General features: G+C 42.2%; 1 protein-coding gene across 9 annotated transcripts in view; it reads left to right on the top strand.

The window, feature by feature from the left end:
* The first annotated feature begins 409 nt into the window (after positions 1-409).
* The window catches only part of CLASP1 (cytoplasmic linker associated protein 1), a 272,797-nt gene continuing 259,123 nt past the window's right edge, over positions 410-14,083 (top strand). For all 9 annotated transcript variants that reach the window (XM_069574461.1, XM_069574455.1, XM_069574459.1 and 6 more), the window contains exon 1: positions 410-579. The gene's annotated coding sequence lies outside the window, so the exon portion shown is untranslated. The remainder of the gene's footprint in view (positions 580-14,083) is intronic.

Here is a 14,083-nt window from a genome sequence, read left to right as displayed (position 1 = left end):
AGAAGTGAAAGGCCGGTTCCCTCAGGTAGTAGACCTCCTCGCCCCCACCGGAGGCAGTTCTGGCTGGAAGCCTTTCACCAAAGCTTTCCTGGTTCTTCCTGAGCTCTACGCTCCCTGCTTTATGGAGCGCTACTGCCATGGTCGTTTAGATTCAATCCTCTCTGCCTAGCCTGAATTTTGCCGCAACTCGCCGGGGGTCTAACTCCAGCCTGGCCGCCCTTTTCTTAAAGAACCTTTCCCTACGGGTCCCCGTCAGGGCCAATTGACGTTCTCCGAGTAGGCAAGAGCGCTGGGGACTGGCAGGTCCCGAATCCCGTCGCAGCCAGGGCGGCGCCTGCGCTGGGCGTTACCATAGAGAAGCAGGCGCCTCTCTGCTCTCGGTTTACACACTCTATGGTCCAGCCGGGTCGTGGCGGTAAGGGGAAAAAAGGGAGACCTCATTGCGCAGGCGCTCTGGGCTTCTAAATTTTTTTTTTTTTTTTTTTTTAATCCCCGCACCAAGCGCTTAACCTCATTGGGGTGGAGGAGAAGGCGGCGGCCGTCTGGTCCGCAGAGGCAACGGGAGCGAATAATACGGCCGTAAGTGCTCGGTTAGGGCGAGGGTGTGTAGACCTCAGGCCTCCCAGGCCCCTGCCCCCCTCGCGGTTGTGGGCACCGAGGCTGGGTGGGGGCTAGGTCCAGCGCTGTCATCCGCTCTTGGGTGCACTTTGGGGGGAGGGGGGCGGCCCTTAGGTGGGAGCTGGGCGGGGAACGGGAGCGGAGGACTGTTTATCCAGCCCGCAGATCGCTGATCCCACGCTGCTTTGCAGGGGGCTGGGGGTGGCTCTGGGGTCAGCCTGGCTTTGTGTGCCCCTCTCTCTTCTCTCCCGGACCCCACCCCGGGCCCCCTTCTCGACCCGAGTCTCGGGCCTGGTAGGAGAAGCCGCGTTTGGAAATACCCGGGGCTTGCGAGGGGAGGGGGCGAGAGGGAGAAACCCCCCACAACTACTACTGGGCGAGTGGTGGGTGTGGAGAAAGATCGGGAGGGAAGGGGTCCTGCCGGGCCAGACAAAGCCGAGCGCGGGCCGGGCGGGATGCGCAGGGTGCCGGAGGTCCCCGGGCCCGCAGCGAGCTGCTTCGGAGGCTGGGAAAGCGGACAAGTGCTGAGTTAAGCCTTGTGCAGCCTCCTCAACTTGCCTTTGTTGTTCTTCGGTATTGGCAGGGACGCTCTGACGGAGAGGAGTGTGTGATCTTGCACGTTAGCCTGGTTGGGTACAATGGAACTCATCGCATTTTGCTTTGTCGTTTTCCAAGCCCCTCGGATGAGTCTGGGGTTTTCCAGAGTCTCACTTATTACATAATTTTAAAACAACAACAACAACTTGTGTTTATTCCTAAAATTAAAAACAAAAATTAGGTGGAGCTTTGAAACATGTTTTATTGCATCTGGGTGAGTTTCTCTGTCGTGAGGTTCGTTCATTAATGTTGACCATTTGTAGAACCTGTGAGCTCTTTAAAGATGATACTTTCATTTGTAGATATGACATCCAGAGCTCTAGATTCTCTAGTCCTTTGGGAGGCAGTGATGCAGAAGAGTCAGAAGTGAGAAATAGTTGCCCGCTGCCGTGTGCCTTGCACCCTGTTTGAGTGCCAGAATCTGGCATAAATGATGGCTTTAGAAATTGTTGCTTTTACTACTGTTATTGTGACATTTACTGTCCTCTTGATCAGAGAAATCCTGGACAGTGGGCTCCTTTTGCTTGTCAAGGGAGTGGAGAATAGTAACATTGATGCAGAGACCATATAGATAAGAAAAATAACATCACAGTGTCCCAGAGTTACTGGATATTACTTATCTTTTCCATTTGCTAAGAAAGATTTAAATTTTGGTGAGCTGTTTGCTTATCCATCTTTGTAAGATTGTGTAGTTGGATCTTTTTAAGCAACTGTTACTCACTGCTCAGTTTCTGAAATTCATAGCTTATCAGCTAACATGTAGATGTTTTAGGATTTTAAAGTTTTAATTTTTGTTGAGTTTTCAGCTGTAGTTTTGTATTCTCCCAACTAAGGTTAACCAAAGTCAGAAATCCTTTGAAGAGACTGTTGGTGGTGGAGTTGTCAAATATTTTATCTCCATGTTACAGTCTAAGTGGTAGTGAATAGGGAAAAAGCCTTTGCACCTTAAATTAGTGTTAGAACTGAAAACCTCAGTCTCCTAGAGTGCCAAGATTTTGGCCACAGGCTCAGCTTTACCTGAAAGAGGTAGACCTTTTTTTTGTGCTAATAGGAAGCACAATTCTGAAGCTTGGTTTTTTTATGCTTGAGTACTGCCATAGAATCTCTTTAAGTGTAGTTCAGATGATGGGAACTTGCTTTTTATAGAGCAAGATTTCAGATCCTTAAAATAGTTTGACAGGGATGTTGAGACATGAATGGCCAGAAGACCATTAAGTTTATTGTTCACATGTGTTATGTTTTGTTCACTGGTTTGGGATTTAGATTTATTTCCCTTTAATCCTTTGTTAATTTTCTCCCCGCCCTTTTTTTAGATGGCTCAATCTCACAGTTTATAAATTGGGTGAGATAGTTTTTTGTACCTGAGACATAAATTAATTTTTTCAGACTCCATTTATTCTTAACAATCTTCTTGTAAAGTTGTAGCTTTTTAGATTGATGGATAATGCTTTTTATTTCATAGTACTATTGGTAAATGTTATAATCATTTAAGGGATGATAACATAATAGGCTCAGAGCTGAATTTTGATAACAACTTTGATGATTGCAAGTGTGGTAGTCACATAGTGAAAAGAATAGACAGTAGCAGAAAATAATGTTTGAAAACAGAATCACTGATGATTCAGTCTTTGGTTTGTAAAATGTAATTTAAGAAAGTAAACTAACCTTTCTTTATTGAATGCAACCAGGTCAGCATCCATAAAGAGTGTGTGTTTGGTTAACTAACCTCTAAAGGCCTTTTCTTTTTAGCACCACGATTTCTTGAGTGTTAGCTGCGTCTTCACACTGCAGGGCTTTCTTCACCTCTTTGAGCTCAGACCAGTAGTGCCAGGCTGAATGCTCCTGCTCCTCGGATTCTTAGGGCATCGCCACAGAATCCACTTTCCCACAGGCGTCTCTGAAGATGTAGCTCAGATGTGTTCAAATGGCAGCATATTTTCTGTAATACTTTTGTTGACTTTTCTCCTATTTCTTGCCTGGAAGTCTCCTCACTCTTTGTTGATTCCTCTTGTATCCATTGCCTTCCTCCTGGGAAGATTCCTCTGGTGATTTATTCTTCTCTAGGTCCTTGAGGGTCCTGGGAGTTTGTAGAAGACTTTGTAGTAGTCTCTGTGCTTAGACTACTGGCCTTGTGTAACCAGTGTCTGTAGAAAGTGTGAAGAAATAAACTAGTGTATCTTAACTTAGAATAAAAGGATTGGAGCCTTGGAAGAGCTCTTAGAGGCCCCATAGTCCAACATCCTGCCTTTCCTCTACTGTATTCTGGTCTTGAGCCTCAAACCGCAGCCTGTTTTCCTGTCACTGAACGGGTCTTGACTGCTGGAAAGATATTCTAGACTGTCTCCACTCTGCCCCTCCCCTTTGCCTGTTGTTCTTAGAACTCTCTGAAGCAACATGAATCAAATGTGTTTCTTTTCCATGAAATAGTCTTTCATTTCCCAGGACAGTCATCAAGCCTTTTCTAGATTTATTGATTAATTTATTAAACTCTTTCTTTAGTTCCCTGGTGGCTCAGCTGGTCAAGAATCCGCCTGCCATGTGGTAGGCATTTGATCCTACCACAGGTAGGTTTGATCCCTGGGTTGGGAATATACCGAGGAGAAGGGAACAGCTACCCACTCCAGTATTCTGGCCTGGAGAAGTCCATGGACTCTATAGTCCATGGGTCGCAAAGAGTTGGACACAACTGAGTGACTTTCACTTTCAGGAACCACAAGGATATTGCTGAAAAGACATACATGGGTCTCATGGTTCAAGGGCTCACTGACAGTGTAATGGAGGAGACAGATAAAATGTTACAAATTCCGTCCCTGTGATGCTGAAGTATGTAAACAGCCCTAGGCCCTTTGTCCCTGTGTGGTTTAAGCTGATATCACCTAAACTAGATATCACTGTGCTCTCTTTAGACAACTCTTGTTTGTTATGGTCCTTTAAATGTAATATATGAAATAGAGCAGAATTTGATATGACCTGACCAGAATATATAGTTACTGTCTTAGGTTAGGAAACTGTATCAAGGATTTTCAGACATGTGAGCTTTCTGGTTCTGCCACTTCCTAGCCCTGTGGCTTTGGGCCATGGGCCAGTTAGATCATCTCTTTGTATTTTAATAATTTCATCTACAAAAGGAGGGTGAAGGGCAGGCAGTGTTAATAGCAGCATCTTCTTATAGGGCTGTGTGAGGATGAAGTGAGATAATATATGTAAGATGCTGAGAATAGTGACTGGCGTATACTGAGTAAGTATATGGACTTCCTGTCATGTATTCATGGTAAGAGTTAATGTAATAATAATAGCAGTAACTGGGACTTCCCTGGAGTCCAGTGGTTAAGACTCTGAGCTCCCAGTGCAGGGATAATGGGCTCGATCCCTGGTCAGGGAACTAACATTCTGTATGCCACAAGATGCGGCCAAAAAAAAAAAAAAAGCAGTAATCACGTTGCCAGAATCACTTGGAGAGGGTCTTAAAATACAAACGGCCTGGTCTTATTTATTGCTAGCCACTCAGAAATTTTGGTCAGTTAAGTCTTTGTCGGGCCTGGGCAGCCACAATTTTTTAACAATCGTAAGGTAAATCTGGAAAAGCCAGTTTGAAAGTCCTGCACTCTATGTTAATTTTGTCAGTGATTGCATTTGCTTTTACAAATTAAAAAAATTACCAGGTAACAGTCATAGATTCTCCTAAAAGATTTGAACATGGAAGTAAAGGGGAAGGTCTGGCCCCAGATCCTGTTGAGCCCCATGGGAGGCGATACATCCTCTTATTATCAGTTTGGAGTATGTCTCCTAAACATGGTTACCCTTGTTTGTAGGAACATCTTCATAATCCTAACAGCCAGATTGGAGGGAACAAACCCTGGATTTTCAAAACACTTTTACATTCTTAATCTTCTTTGTTCCCTTCAAAAATCCCGGCATCGGAAATACCACAATTATCCTGTCAATTTACAAATGAGAACCCAAGACCTCGGAGTTAAATCCCAGTACCAGGATGAGAACTGGGCCTTCTGTTTCTCAGCCTGATGTTCTTTTTGTGTAAATTGTCTCTTAGCGACGTAACTTTACACCTTATGTTGAAGTTGTGGTTCTGAAGTCGCCTGATCGTTTTTGCCATGTGAAATCCGCCAGACCAGGTTTCCTCTCTCCTTCAGTGTGTTTATACTTCCTTTTTAAAAAATGTAAATTTAAAGTTTAATAGTTAATGAATATGTTAAGATTTATCTTTTTGTGAAAGAAAATTTAGAACTGGCCTGCGCCCATCTTGCTACCGTGGTATGTTAGGTGCGTTTATCTTCATTCAGCATGTCATCAGCATGGCTGAGGCCAGTGAATCTGCCTTCTACCTCTAGAACGGTTGTCCAGTTAACTTTCTAAGCAGAATGAGTTAAACTTATTTGTAATCCTATTACAGTAATATGGCAATAATACAGAAAGTTGAGAGACCAGTTAGGGGAAAACCTATATCAAGCCATCCTAACACAGGGTTTTTTCTTCTTCTTTTTTTTTTTTTGTAATCCAAACATGTTTTTTGTATTTATTGAAGTAAAATTGACATGTAACAATATGTTGGTTTCCAAGTGTGTAGCATAGTGATTCAGGATTTTTGTATATTGTGAAGTGATCACAATAAGTCAAGATCCATCACCTTACAGAATTTTTTTTCTTTGGATGAGAACTTTTAAAATGTAATCTATTAGAAACTTTCAAATGTACAGTACAGTATTGTTAAACTATGGTCATCATGCCATACATTTGTTTTATAACTAGAAGTTTGTACCTGTTGATACCTTTCACTCATTTATCCCCCTGCCCCCTTCCCCACTTCCAGGTTTTTTCATAGTGTCCTGTCCATATGTCCCTGTTTTGTAGTAAGTCTTTTTAGGTCTTTTGTGTTTTATGAATGAAAGTGACAGTGAAGTCACTCAGTCGTGTCCAACTCTTTGCGACCCCATGGACTGCAGCCCCCCAGGTTCCTCTGTCCGTGAGATTTTCCAGGCAAGAGTGCTGGAGTGGGTGCCATTTCCGTCTCCAGTGTAATGACCTAGTGCGCATCACTTTGATTTTTAATAGCTTTGTCATATTTGATTTGATAATGGCAGAGTTTGGTAAACTGGGATCCTTATTTTTTGGCTGTGCCTCGCAACTTGTGGGGTCTTAGTTCCCTGACCAGAGATTGAACCTGGGCCCTCGGCAGTGAGAGTGGACTCCCCACCACTGTACTGCCAGGAAATTCCTGGTAAACCAGGATCCTTGATATGCAGGTATATATATATATTTATAAATACTTTATATTACAACAGTGGCTGTTTTTGCCATGTAGTGTGCTTTTTTGTGTTGTTTTCTTTGGATCAGTTCCAAGAAGTGAGAATATTGGGTGACTTTTGATACATATTGCCTGAATGCTGACCAACAGCTTGTATCAGTTAATAATTACCCCAGCAGTTTAAGAGTGCTTGACAAAAATTTTACCAAGTTCTGGTAGTAAAATTTACTTTTTTTGTTTCTTGTGAGAAGTATAGAACATATAGATTGAATTGGATATTACCTGCAGGCGATCTCTTTCACTTCCATGGGTTCCACGTCCTGTGTTGCCAAAGCTAGTGTGTTTTTCGATAGGCGTGGAGGAAGACACAGCTCTTGCTTTGTGAGGCAGACTGGTCTGTTTGTCAACGTCAGAATGTAGTCTTAGGACATCTCTGTACCTTCCCTTCAAGTGTTTCTTTAGACAGTTGTGCTCAACGGCCTTTCTTGAAATACCTAGTGACTGGAATGTTTGGTATCAGGAGTGAGACATCTGTGTCTTTAACAGATTTCTCAGGTGATGCTGAGGCTTCCAGAGCCTGAGAGCTGCCTCAGGACGACCTTCTAACCGACTTTCTGCTCAGTTCCTCCACAGAGCACGTCTCTCCTGGGGGTCGAGGCAGGGCTTCGATGTGAACAGAGGCTTGTTGTCTAGAGAGGACTGAATTGTCTGGCAGCTTCCTTCCTAATGTAGAGTAGCTGGGTTCATTCTGCAAACAATAAGCCAGTCTTTCCAAGAGTCGTTGAACTGCATAGAAACAGCTCCTTCTCTGAAATCGGTGTTTTATTTGAGTTCTGAAAGTCATAGACTTCTCCAGGCCAGAGCCATGCCCTGCCAAACCTTTGGTTGGCTCAAGGGTGGCAGACAGACCTCTTGTCCCAGTGGTAAGAACTATCATGGACTGGACACCCAGCGTGAGCCAGGAACTAGGCTGGGTGCCATGGGCGCTCTTTGGGCAGGTCTTACGGCAGCATTTAAAGGTAGATGCAATTTTCATTTTTTTTTTTACATGTGTTCCCAAACATGAACATTATAAAATTTTCATTTTATAATGAGAGGAAGTTGAGCCTTAGTTAGAGCACTTGAGTATTTGTCCATGGTCATGCAGCTGCAAAGTAACAGAGTTTGGCTCTTGGATTCTTCAGTTTCCTTTCCACTTATCTGTTTTTTCCAGCACAGGTTATTTTTCCTGCAGGAAAGGTCAGTGGGCAGTCTTGGGGGAAAGTCCAGCAGCATCTGGAGAGGCCTCTTCTCTGATTAGGAAGGATGTAGAGATGTAGTCTTCTCATGAAGGTTTCCATGAGGGCTGGTTGGATCTGGGAACCTATAGTCCCTTTTGGACTTGAGTCCTTGATTTGAGATCCATCCTTAGGCCAGACTCCTTAAGACTTTATATATAAACTCTTTTTTTCTTTTTACTTTGGCAAAATATGCTATTGGAACCGTTTTAAAGTATACAGGTGAGTGGCATTAATAACATTCACTTTGGGCAGCAGTCATCACAGTCTATTTCCAAATCTTTTCCGTCACCCCAAAGAGAAACTCTGTAAGCAGTAAATCCTCATTCTTCCTACTTTCTCAGGCCCTGGTCTCTATGAATTTGCCTATTCTGGCTATTTCATTAAAGTGGAATAATTATATGTCCTTTTGTGACTAGTATATTTCACTTAAGGTAATATTTTCAAGGTTCATTTGTATTGTAACCTGTGTCAGAATGTTATTCCTTCTTAATCGGTAATAATATTCAATTGTATGGACGCTCCAGTTTATCCCTTCACCTGCTGTTGCAAGTTGGGTTGTTTCCACTTTCTGACTATTGTAACTGTAATGTATGTTGGTTCACAAATTTGTTTGAATCTCTGTTTTCAATCCTTCTGAGTGTATACCTCGGAGTAGAATTACTGGATCATGTGATAATTCTATGTTTAGCTTTTTGAGGAATTGCCTAATTTTCCACAGTGGCTGTACCTTTTTACATTTCCAGCAGTTTTGTACAAGGGTTTCAATTTTTCCATGTCCTTGTCAACACTTGTTATCTCTGTTTGTTTTTTAAAAATTATAGCTATCTTAGTAGGTGTGAAGTAGTACTCATCGTGGTTTTGATTTTTATTTCCCTACTGACTAAGGTGTTGAGCATCTTTTCTTGTGCTTATTGACACTTAGTATATCTTCTTTGGAGAAATATACATGCAAATCCTTTGCCCATTTAAAAAAAATTGAAGTATAGTTAATTTATAATGTGTTTCTGGTATATAACAAAGTGTGTCAGTTATACATATGTATAATATTTTCATATTTTTTCCATTATAGCTTGCTATAAGATATTGGAGATAGTTCCCTGTGCTATACAGTCAGACCTTGCTGTTCTTTGTACGTTTTTATTTATTTATTTATTTATTTATTTGTAGCGGCACTGAGTCTTCATTGCTGCACGGGCTTTCTCAGTTGTGGTGAGAGGAGGGTCCTCTCTAGTTGTGGTGTGCAGGCTTTTCATTGCAGTGGCTTCTCTTGTTGTAGAGCATGGGGCTCTAAGGCGCACAGGCTTCCATAGTTGTGGTGCGGGCCTTTGCTCATTTTTAAACTGGACTCTGAGAATGCCTTGGACAGAAGAGCCTGGTGGGCTACATTCCATAGAGTTGCAAAGTCAGACATGACTGCAGCAATTGAGCACATGTGTGTCTTTTTGGTTTAGAGTTGTAGGAAGTCTTATTGGAGGCAGGAGGAGAAGGGCACGACAGAGGATGAGATGGCTGGATGGCATCACCAACTCGATGCACATGAGTCTGAGTGAACTCCAGGAGTTGGTGATGGACAGGGAGGCCTGGTGTGCTGCGACTCATGGGGGTCACAAAGAGTCGGACAGGACAGAGTGACTGAACTGAACTGAACAGAAATATTCTGAACGTTAAGCTCTTACCAGATATATGATTTACAGATGTTTTCTCCCACTCATTCTGTAGGTTGTCTTTTCACTTTCTTGATAATGTCCTTAGTGATTTTGATGAAATCCAGTTAGTCAGTTGTTTCATGCTTCTCATGTCGTGTCTAAGGATCTATTGCCAAATCTAAGGTCATGGAGATTTGTTCTTATGTTTCCTTCTTAGAGTTTTATAGATCCAGCTCTTCATTCCTCTTCGTGACCCGTTTCGAGTTGGTTTGTGTAAACTCTGTGAGGTACAGGTCTAACTCTGTTGTTTTGTACGTGGCTGTCCAGTTGTCCCAGCACCAGTCTTGCCAGGTGGCGCTGGTGGTAAAGAACCGCCTGCCAATGCAGGAGACACAAAGGATACAGGTTTGATCAGGGGTCGGGAAGATCCCCTAGCATAGGAAATGGCAGCCCACTCCAGTTGTCTTGCCTAGAGAATCCCATGGACAGAGGAGCCTGGTGGGCTTCAGTCCATGGGGTTGCAAAGAGACAGACAGGCAGACTGAAGGGAGTTAGCTCAGCACAGTGAAAACTGTACTTATCCTGTTATCACTTGGCACCTATGTTGTGCTTTGGGTTTTGACCTCACCCGCCTCAATTTCAGCACCCTCCTGCCCCTCCCTGTTTTCTTCCCTTGTGACAGGATTCATGGATGTTGTTTATTATAGCTTTGCTGCCTGACACATAAGATACACTTAGTAAATGTGAGTTCCCTTTCTTTAGATTTTGTCTAGTCTTGTGTTCCAATGTAGATTATAAGGACCTTCAGAGTAGACTGTATATTTCTTTGTTTTTCAATTTCTAACCTTCTTTTCTCCCCTATTCACTCTAATGCCCAGTCCAGTACTGTGTCAGGGATTTGCTTAAGTTTTATTGACTGAATTGTGAAGCTAAACTTAGATCTTTGCAAATCTATTTGGGTAATTGCAGAAAATTAATCTTTTCTTTGGCTGTACTTTGCAACTTGTGGGGTTTTTTTGTTTGTTTGTTTTTGTTTTGTTTTTCTGGCTTTTACCTTGAGGGATCTTAGTTCCCTGAACAGGGATTGAACTCTGGCTCTCGGCAGTGAAAGTGCCAAGTCTTAATCACTGGACTGCCATGGAATTTCCAGAAAATTATTCTTAAAAGATTAGTGATCAGTATGTTATAAAGTTCTTTAAGATTTAAAATTCAGGTCCTTTTAAGTCATCTTCCCAAATGTGGGGATTGATACCTTTCAAATGCCATAGGAATTTGTTTTATATGTTTCATTTGATACACAGATAACCTCAGGCTGCACAGTGTGGGGTTCATTTCATGGATGATTGAAACATTTTTAACTTGTTATTTATGATTATGATGAGTTTTAAATTGGGAATTTTACTCACTTTAGATGTGATTTTTGTATATCTAGATCTTGCCTTTTCATTTTTGACAGATGCTCTTAATTTCAAAAATTATTTTAAATTTGTGTGATGAGTGTATATCACTTTCTAACATGAAAATTAAGTATCATTATAAAATTCTTCTTTTGCCTAGAAATCCCAAAAGTTAACTGGTGGAAAAGTATCTGATCTTTCTCTCTGAGTCTGTATTATCAGATTTCCCTTCCTCACACTCTTTACTGTTCCGAAAAGTCTAATGTTACTTGTCCTAAGTGATCAGACCTCCCTTGGGAGTCCATTTTATAATCTGCCATCCAGATACCCAGGAGGGGAAGGCTCATTTCAAAGCTTGGCCTTCATTATTTTGTTTTCTGGTAGGTTTTGACTCCTAAGTAGGTATTTCTTACCATCTTGTTATATAAACACTTTTATCATGAGATTCTGGTTATTCATCCAGTACTTATTTTAGCAGATCCTTATTATTAACAGTGAAAACAAAGAAAGGAATTATTTTATTCTTGTATTTTCTAGTTCTGAACGATGTAACAACATCAGAGAGGCCAGAGCAAACCCAGTACTTGAGATGCTTTCAAGCTAATTGTCAACCAACAGAGTGATTTGGCTAGAGCTTGACCTCCGTTAGTAGGAATAATGGCTTATGCAAGGGAGAGTGGGAAGGAGAGATGCTGACTGTTTTCTTTTGCTACCTTGGGCCTTATTTATGGAGATTTGGGGCCTGGTGTGTATCTTAATCTAAAGCTATATGTTTGTCTAAAAAGTCTGATTTATGAAGTATTTTTATTATTTAATAGATCCCTGTCCAGACATGGGATCCCATTCAGAGGAGGGTGGCCCTTTATAAAAAGAAATGTGCTCGTGCCCCGCTGTTCCCTTTGGAGTTGATGTTGGCTGATGAGGGTGGTATTTTAGCCTGTTGCTGATTGAACTCACCTAATGGTGGTGAATGCCAGTGGCCTGTGAGTGCATTTATAAAGTGAACATGATGGAAAAATCTTTTTATCCTCTCATTCATTTCAGAATTTGGAGTTGATTTCTGAAATTGCCGAAGAAGCATTTGTTTAGACAGGATACTGAATTGTATAGTGATTATTTTGTGGAATTGTGGAAGAGTGAGTAAGCCCTGGAAGAGGAGACACATCTTGTGGGCATTTGCTTGCTAGATCTTTTTTGGGGTGGCATGGGTGACCGAAGGGGATGCAGAGAGTGTGTACATAGATGTTCATGAGAACGGGCCTGAAACACAGAGAGCCCTTAATGAGAACTGCTGCTGCTGCTGCTGCTAAGTCGCTTCAGTTGTGTCTGACTCTGTGCGACCCCATAGATGGCAGCCCACTAGGCTCCCCCGTCCCTGGGATTCTCCAGGCAAGAACACTGGAGTGGGTTGCCATCTCCTTCTCCAATGCATGAGAGTGAAAAGTAAAAGTGAAGTCACTCAGTCATGTCGGACTCTTAGCGACCCCATGGACTGCAGCCTATCAGGCTCCCCCATCCATGGGATTTTCCAGGCAGGGGTACTGGAGTGGGTTGCCATCTAGGGTATATCTGGGTAGTTAGTAGAGAATGGACTGTGTACCCTGATCAGAATCCTCAGTAAACTTTACTGTTTGTGCCTGAGGACAGAAAATGGGGCTGACAGCCCTGTTCCCAAAGAGCACCACTCCAAGCTGCTAAGTCACTTTAGTTGTGTCCGGCTCTGTGCGACCCCAGAGACGGCAGCCTACCAGGCTCCCCTGTCCCTGGGGTTCTCCAGGCAAGAACACTGGAGTGGGTTACCATTTCCTTCTCCAATGCATTAAAGTGAAAGTGAAAGTGAAGTCGCTCAGTTGTCCGACTCTTCGTGACCCCACGGATTGTAGCCTACCAGGCTCCTCCATCCATGGGATTTACCAAGCAAGAGTACTGGAGTGGGGTGCCATTGCCTTCTCCTCCACTCCAAGGAAGGGGGCCAGTTGAAGAGACGGTTAGAGTGCCCTGTTGGATATGTTGAATCCATATGGGGGACTGAAGAAGGAAGGGCTGCTCATCTGGAAGTGGGGGAAGGATGTGTCCCTTCCTGTTTTCATCTGAAGAATCTGAGGCCCTGAACAGGTCCACACTCCCTGGCTGGGCGCTCTGGGGCCTGTCTGTTGCCTTCCATTTATGAGAGAAGCTGTGTCAGCTGCAGGCCGAGCTTGTGACAACGGACAGGGAGCCACGTTAACCCCCTGGTCTCATGTGAAGTGGCCAGGGAAGCAGCCTTGCCGAGGGAAGCCTGACGCTAACCACTTACTGAGAACCCTGAGCCTCCATGCAGTCCAGATTCCCCTATTTTCAGGTCTTTACTTGGACCACCAACTAATCTTTCAGTTCTAGACTTTTGAGGGTGGGGATTAGACATTGTGCTTTTGGAAAACTGGTTGCTATTGAGATGGCTTCTGGATAGTTACGGCATTATTAAAATTATATAAGTTTTACTGTAGTCGCAAGCTTATTACATGAATTATTGGTTGTAAAATTTTTTAAAAGCATACCTCCGAGGTATTCTTGTGGGCCTTATGAGCAAGTTTAAATCTTGTATATGAAAGTTCCATTCATTTGTTTAAATTACCTAGAAAGAAGAGAGAAATTCTAGTTAAATGCATTAAATTTTTAAAATGGTAAAATATTTATTTTTTTCAATAGATAATACATACACATAATTTAAAATTCAGGTTTCCTCTTCTGTCTGCCATCCACCCTCCCCTGGAGACCCCAGTGTTATTCATTATGTGTATGAAATAGTGCATATATATGCCTTCTCTCCACTCTTCTTTTTTGTACAGATGTTGACTATTGAATTTTGCTTTTTTTTTTTTTTACATTAATGTATCTTGGAAATTAGTCTATGTCAGTACATTAAAGGCTTCTTCATTTGTTTTTGAAAATGAAGAGTGTGGTTGAATAGTATGCCATTCTATAGCATACCGTAATTTACTCAGCCCTCTATTAAGGAACATTTAGTTTTTTCTAGTCTTTTGCATTTATAAAACTATGCTGTGAAGAATAATCCTATAATTATTTTGCATGTATATGAATAAATTCTAAAAAGTTGACATTTTGGGTTGAAAATTGTATCATTAATATTGTGAGAGATATTGTTGATTATCCATCTTAGAGATTTTAACAAAACCTAGATGGCAGTAAGAGAATCCTGTAGTTAGTACACTTAAAACTAATTATATAGAAGCATATGACCTAAGAGTAGTTTCGTAGACATGCATGACTCTGTCTTGTTAT

The sequence above is a fragment of the Ovis canadensis genome, chromosome 2, assembly GCF_042477335.2.
Source record: "Ovis canadensis isolate MfBH-ARS-UI-01 breed Bighorn chromosome 2, ARS-UI_OviCan_v2, whole genome shotgun sequence".
NCBI classification, from domain to species: Eukaryota; Metazoa; Chordata; class Mammalia; order Artiodactyla; family Bovidae; genus Ovis; species Ovis canadensis.
This window is presented reverse-complemented; position numbering and strand designations above follow the sequence as displayed.